Source organism: Cherax quadricarinatus, chromosome 72 (genome assembly GCF_038502225.1).
Source record: "Cherax quadricarinatus isolate ZL_2023a chromosome 72, ASM3850222v1, whole genome shotgun sequence".
Lineage (NCBI taxonomy): Eukaryota > Metazoa > Arthropoda > Malacostraca > Decapoda > Parastacidae > Cherax > Cherax quadricarinatus.
The window spans coordinates 23,138,193-23,164,748 of NC_091363.1; positions in this window are offsets into that span (position 1 = coordinate 23,138,193).

Sequence of the window (26,556 nt, forward strand, 5' to 3'; positions counted from 1 at the left end):
CTCAGTCTCTATTCAAGTTTGGGGGACGGTATAACAAGCCTAAAATCAATTTTTCATTCCCCTCTGTAAATTCTACCCAAACAGACTCGGTATGTGTTTCAGACTTTATATTCTGGTACTCCGGTTTGTCCCTTAATAAGGGACAAACCGGAGTACCAGAGAGTGTACCTCGATCGAGACAGAACACATGAAGAAAGGATGATACTGAAAGAAAGGGTACAAAGATGAAAGGAGGAACGAGAGGCAATGATGGAGATGTGCAGGAGAACCCAGACCCAGGTGGAAGAGCAAACAAACCCTCCTCCAGAAACACCCACAGAAGGAATCTAACCATGACAGCCCCAATGCAACTGAACAATCTAAACCAAAACCCCACACACTGTTCCCTCTGTCACCACCCCCACATCACAAACCCCACCCCAACCACAACCCCCGCCAGGGCTCTCGCTCACCCAACCCTACCATTCTCCCCAGACCACACTTTTAGAAAAAAAGTGGAAGGCTTGGTATGCGAACACGGATGGAATAACAAATGTGGGGAGTGGCCTGAAAGAATCAATGAGACGTCCCCAGACATCATAGCTGTCACAAACGAAACTCACTGAGACAGCAGATGCAATCTTCCCACTCGGATATCAGGTCCTGAGGAAAGATAGGAGTAGAGGGGGAGGAGGGGCTGCACTGCTCATAAAAAACCGATGGGGATTTGAGGAAATGGAAAGAATGAACGAGATTTGAGAAAGGGATTATGAAGTTGGTACTAGGTACAGTTCAGTCTGGGGAACATAAGGTAGTCATTGCAGTGATGTATAACCCACCACAGAACTGTAGGAGGTCAAGAGAAGAATATGAAAAGAGGAACAGAGCAATGAAGGACACACTGGCTGAGGTGGAAAGAAGAGCTCACTCGAGCAGAGCAAAGTTACTGGTTATGGGCGATTTCAACCACAGGAAGAATGATTGGGAAAACCTGGAGCCACATGGGGGTTCCGAAACATGGAGAGCCAAGATGATGGATGTGGTACTAGAAAAACCTCATTCACCATCATGTTAGGGACACTGCCAAAGGGAGTGGGGAGGATGAACCAGCAGGACTAGACACCGTGTTCGCCTCAGCAGCTAGTGATCACATGGTTCTTAGCTTTGAATACCTAGTAGAGTTACAAGTGGAGAGGGTAACAGGAGTTGAATGGGAAAAGACAAACTATAAAAGGGGAGACTACGCAGGTATGAGGAACTTCCTGGAGGAGGTTCAGTGGGACAGAGAGTTGGTAAGAAAGTTAGCAAACGAAATAATGAAATATGTAACAACAAAATGCAAGGAGGCAGAGGAAAGGTTTGTTTCCAAGGGCAACAGAAATAATGGGAAGACCAGAATGAGCCCTTGGTTTACCCGAAGGTCAAGGGAGGCAAAAACTAAGTGCACTAGAGAATGGAAAAAGTATAGAAGGCAAAGGACCCAGAAAAATAGAGAGATTAGTCGAAGAGTCAGAAACGAATATGCACAGATGAGGGAGGCCCAGCGACAGTACGAAAACAACATAGCATCGAAAGTCAAGTCTGACCTGAAACTAAGTCTTTATGTCCAAGACTGTGGCAGCAAGCAGCAACAAAGCTGCTCCTATATCTTGCCGTCCCCTGGGCCTATCCGAACTCCAGTCATGGCCTAATTACAAGTACTGCTGTAACAACATGCAAGGAACCTATAGTGACATGAAAACTGATGGTGACGACAACGAAATGGGCTAAATATGACAAAAGTATTCAGTACCAGACCTGCTGCCAGACGTGAACCAGACAAGAGACGTTTTCCACTACATTGAAATAACTGACCTCCATATCAACTGCACCAGTGTTCAACGGGAAGAGAACATGGCAGAAAACCTAACTACAAAACTCCAAGGAAATGACAGGTCTGTAGGACTTTTTTACCTCAGTGCCAAACGAGGGAAAGAATTGAGCATTTAAGCATGGCTGACCGGCATCCAAACACTAGCTACTGCCAGACGTACAACTAGCGAAGTGAAGTTCTCATCTGTACTGACAGTATCATATCATGCACCACCATCATATCACCTGTACCAGTGTTAACGAGAGGAAACACAGGAGACATTGAAATCTACAATACAAAACTCCAAGGAAACTACCATATAGGACGGTTATCCCTCAGTGACAGTCGTGGGAAAGAAGTGAGTAGTTAAACAGCCAAGGTTAATGTTTTAGTAGCTGACTTATATTCAGCTGACCAGTGTACAGTGAGGGAATCATAGCAGAAAACGCCAAATCTATCTATAAAACTCAAGGAAATTCAGGTTGTAGGTGGCGTTTACTTCCCTCATTGCTTTTAAAAATGGCTGAAACAGCAGAACAGGTCAGGCAGTAAACACCACGACGCAACCCCCGATAAATGGAATTGAGGGGGATTTGGTCGGATAAAGCCATTGATCAAAACTTTCTGGTCCTGCCAGAGTGGAAAGGAGTGAGATGTGTAATAGGTGAAACCGGACTGTGAAGTGAGGGGTTGTGAAATAAGGGGTTTGTAAAGTTAAGGGAAAAGTGAGGAGTGAAAAGGGTTTTGAAGTAGAAAATTTACTAGTAATTCAGTGGTCATTACTAGAGCAGATACTAGGGTTTGTTAGGTGACTGAAAAGAGAAATAAATATTGTTGTATATGAGTAAAAGAGTGAAGAGTGAAAATGGCAGGCATTAGGGGGGTACAGGCTGCCATAATTATATTTATCTTTCTTCTTCAATTCCATGAAGAAAGAAATCAGTCATGGGGGCTGGAAAAGGTGAATGGAGTAACAGCGCCCTGGACAGTAAAAGCCCAACAGTTGCCATCCTACCAGAAAAGTAAATGTCACTATCGCCGCAAGGGATGGCAACACCGCATACCCAAACAAAAACAGTGGCACACAGCACTTATTGTAGCGCTCTTAAGTGGTGATATCCAAATTAATCCAGGACCTCAAACTATTGTGCAGAGGCATAACAGATAAGTGATGGTGTTAATGACGGTCTAGTAGCTAGGAATGATAACTAACTCCATATGTAATGCATACATAGGTCAATGTGAGACAATACAGCCATTATTATCTCAAACACTACCAAACAGGTACATACACTGTACTAAAGTACGCAAGAAAAACAGAAAAATCACCTTATGTAAAATGTGTAAGGGGTGGGTGCATGATGGATGTATGTACAATTATATTAATGGTGCCAGAATTCATTTTGTGTGTAACAAATGCACTTTGGCACAGTTACCTTTTAGCAATGATGACATTGATTTACCTAATTATAATACAAATGACCCATTGCCATATATTGATGATTATAATTGTTTTATGAAAACAGGCCTTCACTTTATTCATGTCAACGCAAGATCACTCTTTCCAAAATTGGCAGAGATTAGGATTCTAGTTAACAGAACTAGGGCAGCAGTTATATCCATCTCTGAATCCTGGTTGGATGATATTGTGACTTACGACAAGGTCAAAATAGAAGGTTACAATATAAAACGCTTAGACAGGAACAGAAAGGGTGCTGGGGTAAGTGCCTACATAAGAAATGACTTAGCTTACAACCCAAGACCTGATTTAAATAACAATAAACTGGAGATTCTATGGTTTGAAGTGCTGCTTCTCCATACTAAACCCATCTTAGTAGGAACTAGTTACCGCCATCCCACCCATGACCAGTTCTTAGAAGACTTTTCCAGAGTATTGTCCGGATTTGAAAACAATTGCGAGACAATAATACTTGGCGACTTCAATATCTGTTTTCAGCAGCAAAATAACGGGCTATGCAAAAGGTATAAGCAAATTCTAGGTTTAAATAGTTACACTCAACTAATTAAAACACAAACCCGGATCACACAGTTCTCAGCCACCCTAATTGACCACATACTTTGTAACCGCACTGAGAACATTAGTCAATCAGTCGAGTGATGACCTGTACTTAGCTCGAGTGGTGACCTTACTTAGTTCAGTGGTGACCTGTACTTAGTTCAGTGGTGACCTGTACTTATCTCAGTGGTGACCTGTACTTAGCTCAGTGGTGACCTGTACTTAGCTCAGTGGTTACCTGCACTTAGCTCTGTGAAGACTTGCTTGTGTGCTCTGTGAATCTGAGCCAGGAAGCCCTCTCTTGAGCAACTCTACCAACAGCTAAAAGAGGAGCTTAGGGTTGCTAAGCTGGAGATACGGCGATTAACAGAGGAGAACAAGAGGATTCGTAGTAATCCTGTTGTGAGTCCTCAGGTTAAGAGGGGAACCTGGTCAATGGCTGCACAACATGGAACCAAGCTGAGGATCAAGAAGATGGTTGGAGAAGCAGAAACAACAAAGAACCAAAAGACTACTGTGGAGACCTCCAACCCATTTTCGGCGCTACCTGTCGAATATGGATTGTCTACTGGGAACGTCACAACGAGCACCAAGGAAGCATTGGCAGACGTGAGTGGGACATCCCTTGAAGCCCCAACGAAGTCCATCGAGAACGTCATTTTAGTTGGAGACAGGTTAAGTTTATGGATAGGGCCTTTTGCCTTAGGGACAGGCAGAGGAGGCAGAGGGCATGTTTTCCTGGGGCTGGGATGGAGGATATTGTTAGCCATGTGGACGACATCATGAAAGGTACTTGGAACAATCCTATTATCTGCCTCAGTGCGGGAGGCAATAATGTTGGCAGACGTTGGAGTGAGGACCTGATTAGCAGGTATAGGTCAGCAATAGAGATAATTAGGAAGGGTGGGAACCCTGTCATATGTGGTATTTTGCCAAGGAGAGGAGTTGGAAATGAATGGTTGTCCAGGGCAATTGGTGTCAATTGCTGGCTGGACAAATACTGTAAGAAAAATGCGGTAACATTCATTGACAACTGGGACCTCTTCTATGGCAGAAATTATATGTATGCCAGGGATGGGATTCACTTATCTAGGTGTGGGGTGGTAGCACTGACAACTGCAGTGGAGGGAGCTGTTAGGGCTTTAAATTAGAAATGGATAGTGGTATGGGCTTTCGTGGAAAATCAATGTATTCTGAGTGTAGCAATAGTGTGAGTTTTAAGGAAACCAGTTATAGGCAGAATGAGGAAGAGTTATTGGTGAACATAGGAAAGCCAATGGCATTAGGTGATAGGGAGAGTAACAGGCATAGAGGAGGAACAGAAATCAGCACGAAGAAAAAAGAGAAGGGAGGGTCTCTGAAAATATATTGTACTAATAGTCGTAGTGCGAGAAATAAAATGGACGAAATGAGATTAGTTGCGAGTGCAGGTAACATTGATGTTTTTGCCATAACTGAAACGTGGTTTAACATGAAAAATCGGGACATGCCTGCTGAATGTCACATACAGGGTTTTAAATTGTTCCAAGTAGACAGAAGTTTCGGGAAGGGGGTTGGGTGGCACTCTATGTCCGTGATCGTTTAAATTGTTGCTTAAAAACGGGTAAAAGTCTGAAACACATACTGAATCTGATTGGGTAGAATTTACAGAGGGGAATGAAAAATTGATTTTAGGCGTGTTATACCGTCCCCCAAACTTAGATAGAGACCGAGGAAGACTACTGTGGGAGGAAATTGTTAAGGCCACGAGGCATGATAACGCTGTAATTCTAGGTGACTTTAACTTAGTAATATTGAATGGAATTTTCTGACTGGGAATTTAGAATCTAACAACTTTTTAGAAGTAGCTCAGGATTGTTTTTTGAAGCACTTTGTGACATAACCTAAAAGGAATAATAACCTGCTTGTCTTAGTTCTGGCAAACAAGGAATCCCTTGTTAATAATTTAGAAATTTCATAGGAACTTGGTGCTAGCAACCACAAATCAATTACATTTAGCATTGAATGGACGTATGATAGTAGGGACAACTCAGTAACAGTCTCAGATTGAAACTAAGTGATTTGTGATCACTTTCCCCAAGCTCATCATTAACCTCAAAATTATTAATTAGTGAATCTTTGTTGGCAAGAACCAAGTCAAGCAGATTGTTTCCTCTAGTTGGTTCTGTCACAACCTGTTCTAAAAAGAAATCCTGAACCGTATCAAGAAAGTCACTAGACTCAAGTTTTCCTGCCATATTGTTCCAATCAGTTTGTCTAAAGTTAAAATCTCCCATTATCACATCATTTTCATATCTAGATGCCTTATGAATTTCGTCCCATATCAGCTTACTGCACTCCCTATCAAGGTTTGGGGGCCTATAAATCACACCCAAAATTAATTTGTCACGTCCCTCGAGAAACTGTAGCCAAACAGATTCTGTGTTCGATGTTTCTAATCTTATATCATGTCTAAGACAATTTAAATTTTCTCTGATATACATCGCCACACCACCACCCTTCCTCTTGACCCTATCAGTGTGGAATAGTTTATAACCCTGTATGTTGCATTCAGAAGGCATTTCTCTATCTTTCAGGTTGAACCAGGTTTCTGCTATACCAATAATATCTATATTACCTACACTTGCAAGTAATCTTAGCTCATCTATCTTATTTCTTAGACTCCTGCTATTTGTATAGTAAACCGTAAGGGAGCTAGTCACTCCTTGCCCTCTACTATCTCTCTTTGTTTGTTGATCAATTGATTTGCCATTACTAGCAATTTTATTTTGAATATTGTCTTTTAAACATATCCCTGAGGTATACCGGTAATAACTGCTGTTTTTAACCCTGATGCTGCAGCCTCATTGTTTCCCACAAACACCCATACCTCTATAATCTATCAGTTTAAATTCCTAGACAAGTCATCAATTACCCTCTCAGTTGAATTGGCTAATGCAACCACTCCATCCCCAGAGAGATGAACCCCATCCCTTGCATACATATCACGTTTGTCAAAGAATAGGTTCCAGTTATCAATGAATGGGATTGCAAGTTCCTTGCAGTACCTGTCTAGCCAGCAATTTATACCAATTGCTAGACATCCATTCATTGTCCACTCCCTTTCTAGGCAAGATGCTACATATGACTGGGATCCCTCCCTTAGACCTGACTACTTCTATGGCTAACCTGTACTTATCCAGCAGCTTCTCTCTCCTGCCCTTCCCAATGTCATTACCCCCAGCACTAAGATAATGGGCTTGTTCCCATTACCTGCCATATTATCCAACCTGCTGACTGTCACCAACACCAGCTCCAGGAAGGCACACACTCTGACCTTTCTGTCTCTGTTACAAAATGCACGGTCCATATATCTTACCTGAGAATCGCCTACTATTAAAATACTCTTACCTTGATTAGCAGGGGAATCAGTGGTACCTTCAACCTCACTAACCACTGAAGTACACTCGTCTTGGAGAACAGAGAATCGATTTCCTACCTTCACATCTTCTCTATTAACTCTCCTCATCTTCCTTCTTCCTGAACTGTGAACCACTTGCCACTTAAAGTGGCTGACACTATCACTGCTGGTGACCATTCCTTCCTTACCAGCTAAGTCCTTCTCCCAAACTCATCTATGCGAAGCTTCAGTCTCCCATTTTCCTCCTGAAGATGTAGAATCTCCTTCAACACTTGAACCTGAGATTCTAAAACACTACAACAAACCATGGTGCTTGGTAACAGCCCACGCTAACTCCCAAGAGCTTAGTCAGGTATAACCGCAGGTGACCACAGACCTCAGCGTATGATAGACATTCTTAAGAAACATACACCTCAACCGAGACCAGACAAAAACTTCTCAACGCAGGCTTTGCTATTATTTGGACTCCTGAGCAACGCGCCAAGTGCAGTGATCGCAAAACATGTAGACTATGCTCTCCTGACTGCCTATGGTACAGACAAAGAAGACTTAATCAAAGACATTAGTACTAAGAACAAAGTCTCTATTGACGATATTTACAGACCTGAAAACTCTACCATCCTCAAAATAGGCTGTTCAACTCCTTCTGACGCCTCTACACTCAATCAAGGAATCCTTGCCAAGACCATACGCATTCCTCCAAACACTCTCTTCACTCCGAACTTCCACCCAATCACACAATGTCTTAAATGCTACAAATTCGGCCAAGACAAAAACTCATGCACATCCACACAAATCTGCTCCAGATGTTCAGCAACTGGCCACTTCTGGAATACTTGCAACCTCCCCCTTAAATGTTCTAACTGTGGCGGGTCACACACTGCAGTTGCAAATCCCTGCCCTTCTAGAAAAGACATTCTCTCCTCCCTCAGAGCAAGCCAACCTCCCTCCCTCCCAAATCCCTTCCCTGCACCTCCCCCCCTTTTCATACCTCCCTCCCCTACCCCCAATGCCTGGGTTACTCCATGCACTTGGTCTACCTCTTCTACTCTACACACATCAAACACCTCTCCTTATACACCTACACTAGACTTCAAAACTGTCAACTCGCCACTGCTGCCCACTCTGCGATGGTAATCTCTCAAGCTTACCAATCAGACTACTCACATGTCCTGAACCTAATCTTGTGTGCTCACAATCTTCCCTCTATAATTATTCCTCCTTCCTGCTTCTCTTCTAAGCCCCCTACAACCTCTCCTTCCTCTCTCCCACTCCCCCACTTCCTACACCCACCAGCTCTCCTACTGTCCCTCTTCACTACATCTACCCCTCCCACCAACACCCCTACTTGTGCTGCTACGACCACCTCTCCCCCACCCCCTTACCCACTTCGACATCCCCAACCAAAGCTTCTATTTCCTCATCCCCTACCAAAGCTTCCACTTCATCTGCATCTACCTTCACTCATGTGAAGGTTTACTCAGTCCTGTAACAACTTCAGTCAGTATTACCAAGGCTGGCTCCTCCTCAGGAAAATTAATGAATAGAAAAAGAACAAAAACAGACAAACATAAACACTTTATTATTTAGAAAATTCTGATTGAGGGTTTGAAGGAATAACGAGTGGTGTGGGTTTTCTTTGGTATTGCGGTGTTGGCTGCTTGTGTAATGGTGTCCTGGATGAGACCGAGTTGAATGTCAATGTCAGAGATAGGTTTGTTGTTGTTGTCATAGGTGAGGTTAGTATTATCTATGTGTTATTTGAAGGCATCCCAGTCAGCGTTCTTGTAGGAGAAGGAAGGTGTGGCAGGGATGAGGATAGGGTTGGAGGAGATGTGTAAGATGACGGGAATATGATCAGAGCCTGTAATAGGGCCAGGTGATATGTAGTGTTGAACGAGAGAGCTGGCTCGGTTTGCCAGAATGATGTCGGGTTTGCCTTGGCCAGTGTGATTGTAGAAGGTGTTGAAGTCTGGACCGAGGTGAACTAGGTGTTTGTGGTTTGTGAAGTTGAGTAATTGGTGACCAAGTTGGTTGTTACTGGTGTGATGAAAGGCGGTGTGTTTGGCATTCATATCAGCTAGTAGGTATGTTGGTGTGTTGGTGTAGTTGAAGACTAAGGAAAGGTCGTGTATGTTGAGAGTAGTGTTTGGGCGAGCATAGGTGGTGAAAAAGATAAAGGGGCCAAGGTGGGTGTGTATTCTGACCGCAAGACAGTGTTGTTGTATAAAAGGGATTGGGAGAAATTCGTGTTTTATGTTGGAATTGACAAGGATGGCAACCCCATTGTGGGGATCATAGTGGGACTGTAGTGCAGTATAACCATAATGGCGGATACGTTGAGGGACTTTGAAGCAGGTACTGTTTAGCAAAACAATATCTGGCCTCTCTGCTTCAAAGAGCTCGGCCAGTAGGTGTCTAATTTTAAAGAGCGAACGTTGAACTGAATCACCTTAAACATGATTTAATGGTTTCGTCATAGCAAAGTTAATGTCGGGGGAGGAGTTTGGATTAAAGCCCGTGATAGTGGTGCCATCAGTGGATGTGTGTTTGTAGGTGCTACGGACCTGTTTCCTGGAGAGGGAGGAAGAGATGGATCTGTTTTTATGTTCTTTGGTCTGTCTGTCAGAAGTTGGGGCAGGTTTAGGCTTGAGTGGATTTTGTCTGGAGGAGGTGGAGTTGGACCTGGATGAAGTTTTGGTTGTGGAGGAGGAGTGGGCGAAGGTGGTTGCAGAGGAAGTGGAAGCTTTGGTAGGGGATGAGGAAGAGGAAGCTATTGTAAGGGATGAGGAAGTGGAAGCTTTGGAAGGGGAAGAGGAAGTGAGTAAGGAAGTGGAGGGAGGGGTGGTCATAGCAGCAGCAGTAGGGGTGTTGGTGGGAGGCGTAGAAGTAGTGAAGATGGGTAGGGGAGGAGGAGAGCTGGTGGGAGTAGGAAGTGGGGGGTTGGGAGAGAGGAAGGAGGGAGAGGTTGTAGGAGGCTTAGAAGAGAAGCAGGAAGGAGGGATAATTAAAGAGGGAAGATTGTTTGCAGACAAGATTAGGTTAAGGGCATGTGAGTAGTCTGATTGGTAAGCTTGAGAGATTACCATCGCAGAGTGGAAAGCAGTGGCGAGTTGACAGTTAGTTTTGTAGTCTAGTGTGGGTGTAGAAGAAGTGCTTGTAGTCTGTGTGTTGGTGTTTGATGTGTGTAGAGTAGAAGAGGTAGACCAAGTGCAAGGGGAAGCCCAGGCATTGGGGGTAAGGGAGGGAGGTATGGAAAGGGAGGGAGGAGCAGGGAAGGGGTTAGGGAGGTTGGCTAGCTCTGAGGGAGGAGAGAATGTGCTTTCTAGAAGGGCAGGAATTTGCAACTGCAGTGTGTGACCCTCCGCAGTTAGAACATTTAAGGGGGAGGTTGCAAGTATTCCAGAAGTGGCCAGTTGCTGAACATCTGGAGCAGACTTGTGTAGATATGCATGTGTTTTTTTTTTGTGGCCGAATTTGTAACATTTAAGACACTGTGTGATTGGGTGGAAGTTCGGAGTGAAGAGAGTGTTTGGAGGAATGCGAATGGTCTTGGCAAAGATTCCTTGACTGAAGAGTGTAGAGGCGTCAGCAGGAGTAGAACAGCGTATTTTGAGAATGGTAGAGTTTTCGGGTCTGTAAATATCGTCAACAGAGACTTTGTTCTTAGTACTGATATCTTTTATTAAGTCTTCTTTGTCTGTGTCATAGGCTGTCAGGAGAGAGTAGTCTACGTATTTAGCAATGACTGTGCTTTTGGCACGGTGCTCAGGAGTCCAAATAATGATGAAGCCTGCGTTGAGAAGTTTTTGTCTGGTATCGCTTGAGGTGTACGCTTCGTAGGAATGTTTGTCAAGGAGGAGTTTGAAGCCTGAGTTGGTTTTGAAGACTTTAAGTTGAGGTGCACCAGTGATCTGATATAATAAATTTTCAGGACAGATAGTGGCATCAGGATTAGAGAATTTGAGGTTTAGCGAGAAGGAATTGGATTTAGTAGAAGCAGAGGCAGGTGTGGGAGGTTGTGGGAGAGTGGAAGGGGGGTGGGAGGTGGAAGGCAACGAAGGCATCGTTTAACTACAAAAAGATGTAATTGGCTGTGACAATCGGCCAAAAAGTGAGAGTACTCAGCTAGGCAAGTACGTGTAAGTAGACACACGTACTTGCCTGGCGCAGAACACTGAGGAGGTGAACTGTAGCTTGAGGGAGCACTGTATATCCTGAGTGGCGGCAAAACTGGCTGTATGGCATGCAGTCAACAGGCAAAAAGAATTCAGGCAGCAACAGGCTTCCTGCCCTTGGGTAGGCAACCACCAACGCACCAATCCTGATGGTGCGTCGGTGGTTGCCCCAACTTCTGACAGACAGTTGTGCAAGAATGGTATATAATACCGACAAGATGAAATTAAGACACATGTGCAACATCTGGGTAACTTTATTGTAGACGTTTCGCCATCCAGTGGCTTTATCAATACAAATTCTTGGACATAGCTTGAAGACAGTAGGACTATATACAGAAGACGAGGTAATCAGTCACTCAACCTAGGAGTAGGTGCGAAGAGCACCATAGTCGTGAAGATTCTGAAGCAGAAGCAAGGAGCCTGGCGCTTATATAGTAACGTCAGGTGTAGCAGACGAGGGCTTAGTCACTGGTAGGCGGGATTCCCCAGTGGAAGTAGGTCCGTCCCAAAGAGATGGGAACTACTACTACTACAACTAACCCATCTCTTTGGGAAGGACCTACTTCCACTGGGGAATCCTGCCTACCAGTGACTAAGCCCTCGTCTGCTACACCTGACGTTACTGTGCAAGCGCCAGGCTCCTTGCTACTGCTTCAGAATCTCCACGACTATGGTGCTCTTCACACCTACTCCTAGGTTGAGGGACTGATTACCTCATCTTCTGTATATAGTCCTACTGTCTTCAAGCTATGTCCTAGAATTTGTATTGATAAAGCCACTGTCTTGCGGTCAGAATACACACCCACCTTGGCCCCTTTATCTTTTTCACCACCTATGCTTGCCCAAACACTACTCTCAACATACACGACCTTTCCTTAGTCTTCAACTATGATTACCTCATCTTCTGTATATAGTCCTACTGTCTTCAAGTTATGTCCTAGAATTTGTATTGATAAAGCCACTGGATGGCGAAACGTCTACAATAAAGATACCCAGATGTTGTACATGTCTTAATTTCATTCTGACAGACAGACCAAAGAACATATAAACAGATCCATCTCTTCCTCCCCCTCCAGGAAACGGGTCCGTAGCACCTACAAACACACATCTACTGATGGCACCACTATCACGGGCTTTAATCCAAACTCCTCCCCCGACATTTACTTTGCTATGACGAAACCATTAAATCATGTTTAAGGTGATTCAGTTCAACGTACGTTCTCACTCTACAATTAGACACCTACTGGCCGAGCTCCTTGAAGCAGAGAGGCCAGATATTGTTTTGCTAAACAGTACCTGCCTCAAAGCCCCTCAACATGTCCGCCATTATGGTTATACTGCACTACAGTCCCCCTATGATCCCCACAATGGGATTGCAATCCTTGTCAATTCCAACATAAAACACGAATTTCTCCCAATCCCTTTTATACAACAACACTGTCTTGCGGTCAGAATACACACCCACCTTGGCCCCTTTATCTTTTTCACCACCTATGCTCGCCCAAACACTATTCTCAACATACACGACCTTTCTTTAGTCTTCAACTACACCAACATACCTACTAGCTGATATGAATGCCAAACACACCACCTTTCATCACACCAGTAACAACCAACTTGGTCACCAATTACTCAACTTCACAAACCACTAACACCTAGTTCACCTCGGTCCAGACTTCAACACCTTCTACAATCACACTGGCCAAGGCAAACCCGACATCATTCTGGCAAACCGAGCCAGCTCTCTCGTTCAACACTACATATCACCTGGCCCTATTACAGGCTCTGATCATATTCCCGTCATCTTACACATCTCCTCCAACCCTATCCTCATCCCAGCCACACCTTCCTTCTCCTTCAAGAACGCTGACTGGGATGCCTTCAAACAACACATAGATAATACTAACCTCACCTATGACAACAACAACAAACCTATCTCTGACATTGACACTCAACTTGCTCTCATCCAGGACACCATTACACAAGCAGCCAACGCCGCAATACCAAAGAAAACCCACACCACTCGTTATTCCTTCAAACCCTCAATCGGAACAAGAAGACTAATTATCTGTTACCATACCACAACCGCTTTCTCTACAAGAACATAAGAACATAAGAAAGGAGGAACACTGCAGGAGGCCTGTTGGCCCATACTAGGCAGGTCCATTACAATTCATCCCTCTAACGAAACATTTGTCCAACCCAATTTTCAATGCTACACAAGAAAGAAGCTCTGGTGTAAAAGTCACACTCAAATCCAACCCATCCCACTCATGTACTTATCCAACCTAGATTTGAAACTACCCAAAGTCCCAGCCTCAATAACCCAACTAGGTAGACTGTTCCACTCATCAACTACCCTATTTCCAAACCAATACTTTCCTATGTCCTTTCTAAATCTAAACTTATCTAATTTAAATCCATTACTGCGGGTTCTCTCTTGGAGAGATATCCTCAAAACCTTGTTAATATCCCCTTTATTAATACCTATCTTCCACTTATACACTTCGATCAGGTCTCCCCTCATTCTTCGTCTAACAAGTGAATGTAACTTAAGAGTCTTCAATCTTTCTTCATAAGGAAGATTTCTAATGCTATGTATTAATATAGTCATCCTACGCTGAATGTTTTCTAACGAATTTATGTCCATTCTGTAATATGGAGACCAGAATTGAGCTGCATAATCTAGGTTAGGCCTTACTAATGATGTATAAAGCTGCAGTATGACCTCTGGACTTCTGTTGCTTACACTTCTTGATATAAATCCCAGTAATCTATTTGCCTTATTACGTACGCTTAGGCATTGCTGTCTTGTGGAAAAAGACACTTATGTACAGTTCAGGACATTTATTAAAAGAAACGTTTCGCCACGAGTGGCTTCTTCAGTCCTAATACAGAGAAAACTAAGAAAACACATATATATATAGTGGCGGGAGTCAGGTGAGGTGATGCATCACCTCACCTGACTCCCGCCACTTTATATATGTGTGTTTTCTTAGTTTTCTCTGTATTAGGACTGAAGAAGCCACTCGTGGCGAAACGTTTCCTTTAATAAATGTCCTGAACTGTACATAAGTGTCTTTTTCCACTTCTTGTCGGTATCACCATACCATTTCCTCATTGCTGTCTTGGTTTAAGGTTGCTGCTCACCATAACCCCCAAGTCCTTTTCGCAATCTGTATGGCTAAGTTCTACATTATTTAACTTATAAGTGCTAGGGTTATGGACACTTCCGAGCTTCAGAACCTTGCATTTATCTACATTGAACTGCATCTGCCACTTTTCTGACCAAGAGTAGAGTTTGTCTAAATCTCCTGAAGTTCCCTAACATCTACGTTTGAATCAATTATCCTACCTATCTTTGTGTCACCGGCGAATTTGCTCATATCACTAGTAATTCCTTCATCAAGATCATTGATATATATTATAAACAACAACGGGCCCAAAACTGATCCCTGAGGAACGCCACTTGTTACTGATCCCCACTCGGATTTAACCCCATTTATGGACACTCTTTGCTTCCTGTCTGTGAGCCATGACTCGACCCACGAGAGCACCCTTCCCCAATGCCATGAGCTGCTACTTTCTTTAACAGTCTTTGGTGCGGAACTCTATCAAATGCCTTACTAAAATCTAAGTAAATAATATCAAATTCTTTATCGTGGTCAACAGCCTCAAAAGCTTTACTGAAGAAAGTTAATAAATTAGTTAGACAAGACCGGCCTCTTGTGAATCCATGCTGAGTATCATTAATCAAGCTATGCTTATCGAGATGGCTTCTTATAATCTCAGCTATAATTGACTCTAGTAATTTACCTACAATTGAGGTCAGGCTTATTGGGCGGTAATTTGACGGTAACGACTTGTCCCCCGTTTTAAAAATAGGAATTACATTAGCCATCTTCCACATATCAGACACTACACCTGTTTGAAGAGATAAATTAAAAATATTAGTTAATGGTTCACAGAGTTCCATTTTGCATTCCTTAAGAACCCTTGAAAAAACCTCATCAGGACCCGGTGACTTATTTTCCTTCAGTCTGTCTATCTGCTTCACAACCATTTCACTAGTGACTGTGATGTTACATAATTTATCTTCTGGCCCACTATAAAAATTAATTACTGGAATATTATTAGTGTCTTCCTGTGTAAAAACTGAGAGAAAATAATTATTTAAAATCGAGCACATTTCATTCTCTTTGTCAGTAAGATGCCCATAGTTATTTTTAAGGGGACCTATCTTATCTCTGACTTTTGTTCTATATACCTGGAAAAAACTTTTTGGGTTAGTTTTAGAATCCCTAGCAACTTTAATTTCATAGTCCCTTTTAGCTATTCTTATCCCCCGTTTAATGTCCCTCTTAATGTCAATATACTGATTCATAAGATGACCCTCACCTCTTTTGATACGCCTATAAATTCCTTTCTTATGCCCTAGTAGATATTTCAGCCTATTATTCATCCATTTTGGGTCATTTCTATTTGATCTAATTTCTTTATACGGAATAAACGTTCTTTGAGCAGAATGAATGGTGTTCAGAAAACTGTCATATTGATAGCTCTCTTCGTTAACCCAGTCAACAGATGATAAGTGTTCTCTAAGCCCATCGTAATCTGCTAAGCGAAAATCTGGGACTGTTACTGAGTTATCCCTACTATCATACTTCCATTCAATGCTAAATGTAATTGATTTGTGGTCGCTAGCACCCAGTTCCTCTGAAACTTCTAAATTATCAACAAGGGATTCATTGTTTGCCAGAACTAAGTCAAGCATGTTATTACCCCTTGTAGGTTCTGTCACAAACTGCTTCATAAAACAATCCTGAACTACTTCTAAGAAGTCGTATGATTCTAAATTCCCAGTCAAGAAATTCCAATCAATATGACTAAAGTTAAAGTCTCCTAGAATTACTACATTATCGTGCCCTGTGGCCCTAACAATTTCCTCCCATAGTAGTCTCCCCTGATCCCTATCTAAATTTGGGGGACGGTATATCACACCTAAAATTAATTTTTCATTCCCCTCTGAAAATTCTATCCAAACAGACTCTGTATGTGTTACTTCAGACTTAATACCCGTTTTTATGCAACAGTTCAAGCGATCTCGGACATACAATGCCACCCCACCCCCCTTCCCGATACTTCTATCTAATTGGAACAATTTAAAACCCTGAATGTGACATTCTGCAGGCATGTCCCGACTTTTTGAATTAAACCACGTCTCAGTTATGGCAAATACGTCAATGTTACCTGCACTAGTAACTAGTCTCAACTCGTCCATCTTATTCCTAGCACTGCGACTATTTGCGTAATAAATATTTAAAGACCCTCCTCTCTCTTTACCCTTCCTGCACCTTTCTGTTATTCCACTAAACCTATTACTGTCCTTGTCAATTAGTGCCACTGGCTTTCCAATATCCACCTCATTTTGCCTGTTACTAGTTCTCCTAGTACTCATATTACTACCCTGCGACTTCACAGTTTTCCCGCCAAAACCCATACCACTAACTATTCCTAGTTTAAAGACCTAACAGCTCCCTCCACTGCATTGGCCAGTGCTCCCACCCCACACCTAGATAAGTGAACCCCATCCCTGGCATACATGTCATTTCTGCCATAGAAGAGGTCCCAGTTGTCAATGAATGTTACCGCATTTTCCTTACAGTATTTGTCCAGCCAGCAATTGACACCAATTGCTCTGGACACCCATTCATTCCCAACTCCTCTCCTTGGCAAAATGCCACATATGACAGGTTTCCCACCCTTCCTCCTAATTATCTCTATAGCTGACCTATACCTGCTAATCAGGTCCTCACTCCTACGTCTGCCAACATCGTTGCCTCCAGCACTGAGACAGATAATAAGATTGCTCCCATTACCTCTCATGATGTCATCCAGACGGCTAACAATATCCTTCATCCCAGCCCCAGGAAAACACACACTCTGCCTCCTACTCCTATCCTTCAAGCAGAATGCCCTATCCATGTACCTAATCTGGCTATCCCCTACAACAACAATGTGTTTACCTTCCTTGGCGTCGTCCTTCGTGATGCTCCCAGTAGTCGACTCACATTCGTCAGGTAGCATTACACCACTAGTGGAATTCGTCAAGACGTTCTCGATGGTCTTCATTGGGGTTTCTAGGGATGTCTCACTCACGTCTGCCAATGCTTCCTTTGTGCTCGTTGTGGCATTCCCAGTAGAACACTCACATTCGTCAGGTAGCACGGAGAATGGGTTGGAAGTTTCCACGGTAGTCTTCTGGTTTCTCATTGTTTCTGCCTCTCCAACCGTTTTCTTGATCTTCAGCTTGGTTCCATGTTACCCGGCCACTGACTAAGCTCTCCTCTTAACCTGGGGACTCACAACAGGAGGATTACTACGAATCCTCTTGTTCTTCTCCGTTAATCGCCGTATCTCCAGCTTAGCAACTCTGAGCTCTTCTCTCAGCTGCTGGTAAAGTTGCTCAAGAGAGGGCATCCTGGTTCAGATTCACAGAGAGCACACAAACAGGTCTTCACAGAGCTAAGTACACGTCACCACTGAGCTAAGTACACGTCACCACAACACACACAGATTTAATTAAGTCCAATTAGATCTCACTTACCTCAGAAACAACATTCTACACAGTCTAGACCAAGACCACAACAATCACTGGTCACAGCTCACACTACAAGCGGACAAACAGCGTATCAAAAACACCAAAGCCTTCTGGAACTTTATCAAAAATATCAGAGGCACCACTCCCACCAACAAATTCAAACACATCACCCACAACAACACACTCATCTCAGACCCGCAGGCTGCTGCCAATATCTTCAAATACATCTGGGAGAACATCTTCCACCATCACCCACCCCATCCTAAGGCTATTCAACACATTCAGAACATAGAACACTGGAACATTACACACACACACACACACACGAAACAACGCCAGACAGCCACATCCATCTGGAATCTCTTAGCTCCTCCCAAGAACTTGACACTCCTTTCACCAACACAGACGTTAAAACTCTCCTAAGACACCTTCCTCCCAAGGCCCCTGGCGCCTCTGGCCTAAACTATATTATCCTGAAACACCTTCCTGACTCTTATCATTACTGCCTACACAAACCTCCTCAGTGCCTCCCTTGCCTCTGGATACTTCCCTTCCCTCTTCAAAGCTGCTACTGCTATTCTCCTTCCAAAACCCAATAAAGACCACTCTGACCTTAGAAACTATCGCCCTATCAGCCTCCTCGAATCTTTAGGAAAACTCTTTGAAAAACTCATCAATCTTAGCCTTCGCAGATACCTGGAGCACAATTCTCTACTTTCTGATGGCCAGTTTGGCTTCAGAACACACAGATCCACACAGGATGCCATTAACATCATTCTCAACTACATCCACATAAACACAAAGCAAAGAAACAGGGCAGCCCTGGTTGCAAAAGACGTTGAAAAAGTCTTTGACACTGTCTGGCACGAAGGGCTCAAGTACAAACTCTGCACTAACTTTAACCTGCCTCTCAATACTCGTAAACTCTCTGACTACTTCACACTAAATGCCGGAGTACCCCAGGGATCTGTCCTCTCCCCTACCCTCTACATTTTATACACTAACTACATTCCAACACCTGTATACCACAACTCCATCACACTAGCCTATGCAGACGACATTACACAACTTATCACTCATCACTGGGAGACTGACCACCTCAAAACTTTAAGGGTGATGGACTGATTACATCGTCTTCAAATATCTTCTGCTTCTATCAACTTTTCTGTACTCGACTGAAGAAGCCTACTGTGTAGGCGAAACGTTTCGAAATAAAGATACCTAACTGTTGCATATGTGTCTTACCTAACAACCTGTCGGTATTTTATACCATTTTAATGTTCAATCTGTCAGACACTGCAACACAAGGGTATCTTGGTACAGACCTGCAATCAACTTCGACAACCTCCACTAGTGAGAACGGCTGGATTTGAGATGGACCTGACCTCACAACATCTGAGTTCTTACCTCTTCTAGTGACCTACGTCTCACCTCTTGGCGCTATATAAGGCTCCAATTTGTCACTTCATCTCCATATTGTTTCCTACTATGGAACAATGCTCTTCTCCAGACTGAGGGACTGACCACCTCAAAACTTTAAGGGTGATGGACTGATTACATCGTCTTCAAGTATATTCTGCTTCTATCAACTTTTCTGTACTCGACTGAAGAAGCCTACTGTGTAGGCGAAACGTTTCGAAATAAAGATACCTAACTGTTGCAAGTGTGTCTTACCTAACAACCTGTCGGTATTTTATACCATTTTAATGTTCAAGTACCTTAATGACAACAACATTCTCCATAGCTATCAGTCGGGCTTTAGAATATCTTACTCAACCGACACCTCCCTAATTAATCTGATGGATTACTTGAGAACTGAAATGTCAATGGGGAACCTCATAGGTATGTTAACCTCAGACTTACAAAAGGCCTTTGATACTGTCAACCTCAATATATTATGTAAGAAACTTCAAGCTATAGGTATAGGTTCTGTAGACTGGTTTAAGTCCTACCTTTGCAACAGAAGACAAATCGTCAAAATCAACAAAATGGAATCAGAACTCCTGCCAATAGCATGTGGAGTTCCCCAAGGTAGTATTCTGGGTCCCTTATAATTCTTATGCTATGTTAATGACATGCCTATTAGTGTCAAGCGCAAACTCCTAATGTATGCAGATGACAGTGCTCTGTTAGTGTCAGATAAAGACCCACAAGATATAGCTAATGTATTAACACTGGAACTGGAGTCCTGCAGCAAATGGTTAGTAGACAACAAACTATCATTACACCTCGGGAAAACTGAAGCCATTCTCTTTGGCACGAAAAATAAACTGAGAAGGGTAAATAATTTTAATATCCAGTGTAATGGGGAGTTCATCACTTCAGTTTCCTCAGTAAAATATCTGGGAATCCCCTTTGACCCATGCATGTGAGGAGAATTGATAGGGAACAGTGTAGTAAAGAAAGCGAATGCCAGACTGAAGTTCCTCTATAGACAAACACCGTGTCTGCCTACTGAGGCTCGCAGGACCTTATGGCTAGCGTTTATACAGTGCCATATTGTTTACGCTTGCTCTTCATGGTACTCCGCCTTGATAAAAAAAAAAAAAAAAAAAAAAAAACTGGGTCCAAGAGAGCATGTAGGCGAGAATGAATTACAGCAGTTGGATATGCTGAATGTTGAAGACAGAGTAAAACAACTGAAGCTAAATCAAGTTCATAATATTGCTCACAAACAGTGTCCAGAATATCTTGCTGCCAATTTTGTCAAGGTTGGGAACTAAAGCCAGCATAGTACTAGGGGGAGAGAGAGCACAACTTTGTAGTACCCACAGCCAGTGGCCTGGCTTCAAACACCTTTTATTGTGGATCAATGGTTCAGAGAACTGACAAGTTGATAAATTAGACACATGTGCAACTCTTGGGTATCTTTATTGAGGAAACGTTTCGCCACACAGTGGCTTTATCAGTCCATACGAAGGAGAATCTTGAAGAACAGGAGGAGAATGAGGTAATCAGTCCCTCAACCATGAGTCGATGTGGTCAGTCCATCAATCTTGAATAGAATACGGCATAAGTGTGGAGAAGGACCTTATAAACCGTAGGCAGGAGAGGTGCAGCAGTCGTAGGTGGTGTCACATTTGTTCAATGTGGAAGTAGGTTGTGCCCAAGGGTTAGGCAAGCGAAGAATTCCCAAGTATTAAGATCCCAAGAAGTTGCAGTGTCTGACAGGATTGTAGATGAATGGTTCACAGAACCGACACGTTGATAAATTACACATGTGCAACTCTTGGGAATCTTTGAGGAAACGTTTCGCCACACAGTGGCTTTATCAGTCCATACTAAGGAGAATCTTGAAGAACAGGATGAGAATGAGGTAATCAGTCCCTCAACCTTGAGTCGATGTGGTCAGTCCATCAATCTTATGCCGTATTCTATTCAAGATTGATGGACTTACCACATCGACTCAAGGTTGAGGGACTGATTACCTCATTCTCCTCCTGTTCTTCAAGATTCTCCTTCGTATGGACTGATGAAGCCACTGTGTGGCGAAACGTTTCCTCAATAAAGATACCCAAGAGTTGCACATGTGTCTAATTTATCACCTTTTATTGTGCAGCAATAAAGGAATGGAACAGACTGCCCGAACATATCAGAGCCAGTCATAGCATGAACCAGTTCAAGAAGAGTGCCAAAAGGTGTCTGATGAATGTAGCTACAGAAAAGGAGGGGAATGATTTTTTATTTTTTAGCTAACACGTGTAATTTTACCTTAGTTCTAGTAATAACCCTCGTATTATAGTCTTAATGACCCTCGTGTAGTTGATAGTCTTTTTAGTAGGTTAATAAGATGTTATCTTCATTTTAGAATAATAATAAAATATTATAGCCTTTATATTATAATAATAAGGTAAAAGGACTCCAATGGAAATAAGTCACCCTGTCTGACTTTTTTGAGTTATCCCAGGTTCTCTACACGTATGCTGCTATGTATGACAATCTATGTAACTGTGTGTGTGTGTGTGTGTGTGTGTGTGTGTGTGTGTGTGTGTGTGTACCTGAATAAACTAACTTAACTGCTGTATAGCCACATCAGGAGGAAGACAACAGTCAAAGACCAGGTGATCAGTCTGAGGACAGAAGGTGGGGAGCTCACAAGAAACGATCAAGAGGTATGTGAGGAGCTCAACACGAGATTTAAGGAAGTATTTACAGTGGAGACAGGAAGGACTCTGGGAAGACAGAACAGAGGGGAACACCAACAAGAGATATACCAACAAGTGTTTGATGAAAAACACACAACTGAGAGGGAACAGAGGCGCTGTGTATGTCACTAACCACAATTTTGAACACATCCCTTGAAACTGGGCAACTACCTGAGGTATGAAAGACGACAAATGTAGTCCCCTTTTTGAAGAAAGGAGACAGAAACTAAGCACTAAACTATAGACCAGTGTCCCTCACGTGTATAGTATGCAGAGTCATGGAGAAGATTATCAGGAGGAGGGTGGTGGAGCACCTGGTACGGAACAAGATTATGAACGACAACCAGCACGGATTCATGAAAGGCAAATCCTGTGTAACAAACCTTCTGAAGTTTTATGACAAGGTAACAGAAGTAGGACACGAGAGAGAGGTGTGGGTTGATTGAATTTTCTTGGACTGCCTTCGACACAGTTCCTCACAACAGATTAATGCAGAAGCTAGAGGATCAGGCACGTATAACAGGAAGGGCACTGCAATGGATCAGAAAATGCCTAACAGGGAGGCAATAACGAGTCATGATTCGCGATGAGGTATCACAGTGGGCGCCTGTGACGAGCAGGGTCCCACAGGGGTCAGACCTAGGACCAGTGCTATTTTTAGTATATGTGAATGCCATGATGGAAGGAGTAGATTCAGAGGTGTCCTTGTTCGCAGATGATGTGAAGTTAATGTGGAGAATTGAGTGAGAAGAGGATCAGGCAGGACTACAAAGAGATCTGGACAGGCTCGGCGCGTGGTCCAGCAACTGGCTCCTTGAATTTAACCCCTACAAATGCAAAGTCATGAAGATCGGGGAAGGGTTTAGAAGACCGCAGACAGAGTAAAGGCTAGGTGGCCAAAGACTGCAAACCTCGCTCAAGGTGAAAGATCTTGGGGTGAGTATAATACCGAGCACATGTCCTGAGACGCACATCAACCAGATAACTGCTGCAGCATATGGGCACCTGGCAAGCCTGAGAACAGCGTTCCGATACCTCGGTAAGGAATCTTTCAATCACTGTACACAGTGTACGTCACGCCCATACTGGAGTATGCAGAACCAGTTTGGAACCGACACCTGTTCAAGCATGTCAAGAAATTAGAGAAAGTGCAAAGGTTTGCTAAGGGGAATGTCCTACGAAGAAAGGTTAAGGGAAATTTGCCTGACGGCACTGGAGGATAGGAGGGTTAGGGGAGACATGAAAACGAAGAATAAGGGGAGACATGATCGAAGTGTATAAGTGGAAGATGGGTATTAATAAAGGGGATATTAATAAGGTCTTGAAGATCTCTCTCCAAGAGAGAACCCGCAGTAATGGATTTAAATTAGACAAGTTTAGATTTAGAAAGGATATAGGAAAGTATTGGTTTGGAAATAGGGTAGTTGATGAGTGGAACAGTCTACCTAGTTGGGTTATTGAGGCTAGGACTTAAGGTAGCTTCAAATTTAGGTTGGATAAATATATAAGTGAGAGGGGTTGGATTTGAGTGGGACTTGCAAATGAGTGAATAGAGTTATCAGACCTTATTTCTTGGGGAGCATTGAAAATTGGGTTGGGCAAATGTTTTGTTAGTGGGATGGGTTGTAAAGGACCTGCCTAGTATGGGCCAACAGGCCTGTTGCAGTGTTCCTAATTTCTTATATTCTTATGTATGTTCTTATATACAAAGTACTGCGAGGAATAGATAAGGTGGACAGAGACAAGATGTTCCAGGGATCGGACACAGAAACAAGGGGTCACAATTGGAAGTTGAAGACTCGGGTGTATCAAAGGGATGTTAGGAAGTATTTCTTCAGTCATAGAGTTGACAGGAAGTGGACTAGTCTGGCAACTGAAGTAGTGGAGGCAGGAAGCATGCATAGCTTTAAGAGGATTCTTGTGTGAAAAAATAGGTAATGTAAGGAAAAGCTTTATGAGCCATGCTGTTTATTGAGGCATGGGTAAGGGAAAAACGGGGGCAAAACAAGACCATGGGAAGAAAAGGAGAGGCATAAGTAAGACGAGGAAAAGGAAGTAAGGGTAGGAAAAAAAAGTAAGCTGTATATGATACAAAAGGAGATAATATAGAACTCTTCTCCCTCTCTCTGCTCTATTTCCCTTCTCTCTCTCTACCCCCCTCCCTGTATCTAAACCCACCCCTTTTTTCCTTGCTTTCTCCCAGTCTTTGCCCTTCCGTTTCCATCGCTCACTCTCCCTAGCATTCTCTTACATCCTGAAGCTTCATATGTCTAGATAGGATTTATAGTCTTTTTAGCTTCGAAGTACACCTAAAGCGTTCCTACTGTTTATTCATTTCACACACACACACACACACACACACACACACACACACACACACACACACACACACACACACACACACACACACACACACACACACACACACACATGCGCAAGGTTAGTTCCAGAGCTAAGGGGAATGTCCTATGAGGAAAGATTAAGGGAAATCGGCCTGACCACACTGGAGGACAGGAGGGTCAGGGGAGACATGATAACGACATATAAAATACTGCGTGGAATAGACAAGGTGGACAAAGACAGGAAGTTCCAGGGATGGGACACAGAAACAAGAGGCCACAATTGGAAGTTGAAGACACAAATGAGTCAGAGAGATAGTAGGAAGTATTTCTTCAGTCATAGAGTTGTAAGGCAGTGGAATAGCCTAGAAAATGACGTAGTGGAGGCAGGAACCATACACAGTTTTAAGACGAGGTTTGATAAAGCTCATGGAGCGGGGAGAGAGAGGGCCCAGTAGCAACCGGTGAAGAGGCGGGGCCAGGAGCTAGGACTCGACCCCTGCAACCACAAATAGGTGAGTAAATAGGTGAGTACATGCGCGCACGTATATATAACAGGCCTAGTGTCCAATCGACATGTGCCTAGGACAAAATGGTAACTAACACAGACCAGTGTCACTGACATGTATGCAAATTCATGGAGATTATTAGAAGAGTGGTGGACCACCTAGAAAGGAATGAGCATATAAACGACAGCCAGCACGGATTCAGAGACTGGAAATCCTATGTCACAAACCTATAGTTCTATGACATGGTGACAGCAGTAAGACAAGAGAGATAGAGGTTGGTAGATTGCATTTTCTTGGACTGTAAGAAAACTTTTGACACAGTTCCACACAAGAGACTAGAGCAAATGCTGGAGGACCAGGCAGGTATAATAGGGAAGGTACTGCAATTGATCAGAGAATACTTGACGGGAAGGCAGCAGCGAGTCATGGTACTTGAATAGGTGCCAGAGTGGGCGCCTGTGACGAGCGGGGTTCCACAGGGGTCAGTCCTAGGACCATTGCAGTTTCTGGCACATGTGAACGACATGACGGAAGGTATAGACTCAGAAGTGTCCCTGTATGCAGACGATATGTAGTTAATGAGTAGAATTCAATCGTAGGAGGACCAGGCATGACTACAAAGGGATCCGGACAGGCAGCAGGAGTAATCCAGAAACTGGCTTCTAGAGTTAAGCCACACCAAGTGCAAAGTCATGAAGACTGGAGAAGGGCGAAGAAAACCGCAAAAGGGGTACAGTCTAGAGGGGCCAGAGACTACAAAAATCATTCAAGGAAAATGTCTTGGGGTGAGTATAATACCGAACACATCTCCTGAGGTGCACATAAATCAAATAACTGCTGCAGCACATTGACGTCTAGCAAATCTAAGAATAGCAGTCCAACATTTCAGTAAGGAATCGTTCAGAACTTCAGGACCCTGTATACCGTGTACGTCAGGCCCATGTTGGAGTATGCAGCACCATTTAGGGACCCACACCTGTTGCTGGTTATTGTCTTTGGTTGATATAGGGTGGAAAGGGTTGAGGGGGTTCTGTGAGCATTTGTGTGTGGTGTTCCCCTGAGGTTGAGCTACTCTGTCTGTAGATGCTTGCCCTGTCTTTCTTCCACTTTTGTCTTCTTACTCTCACTCTTAGTTGTTCCCATTTTTGTGTGTTCTGTTGCAGTCAATGTACACTTGCTGTTATTTTCACGAGTCCTTTAACAGTCGCTTCTGTTGTAGTATCCTGTTCCGTACATCTCCGTACTTTTATATTAGTGAAACAGTATCTTCTTATGGCACTACGCGACATTCTCTGTGAAGGGGGAACTTTTTAGCGGTTTCCTGTTTTTTTTTTTTTGTGTTCTTTCAAATTATCCTTTTTATTTCGATCATTTGGTGCTTGTAACTCATTTGATAGAGCTTTCGGCTCACACTCTGAGAGACCGGGGATCGGTCCTTACACCTGTTGCCCATGTTCACGTAGGAACAAGTAGGTACCTGGTTCTTACCTACTTGCTCCTAGGAATCCAACATAAATAAGACGGAAGGAATTTATT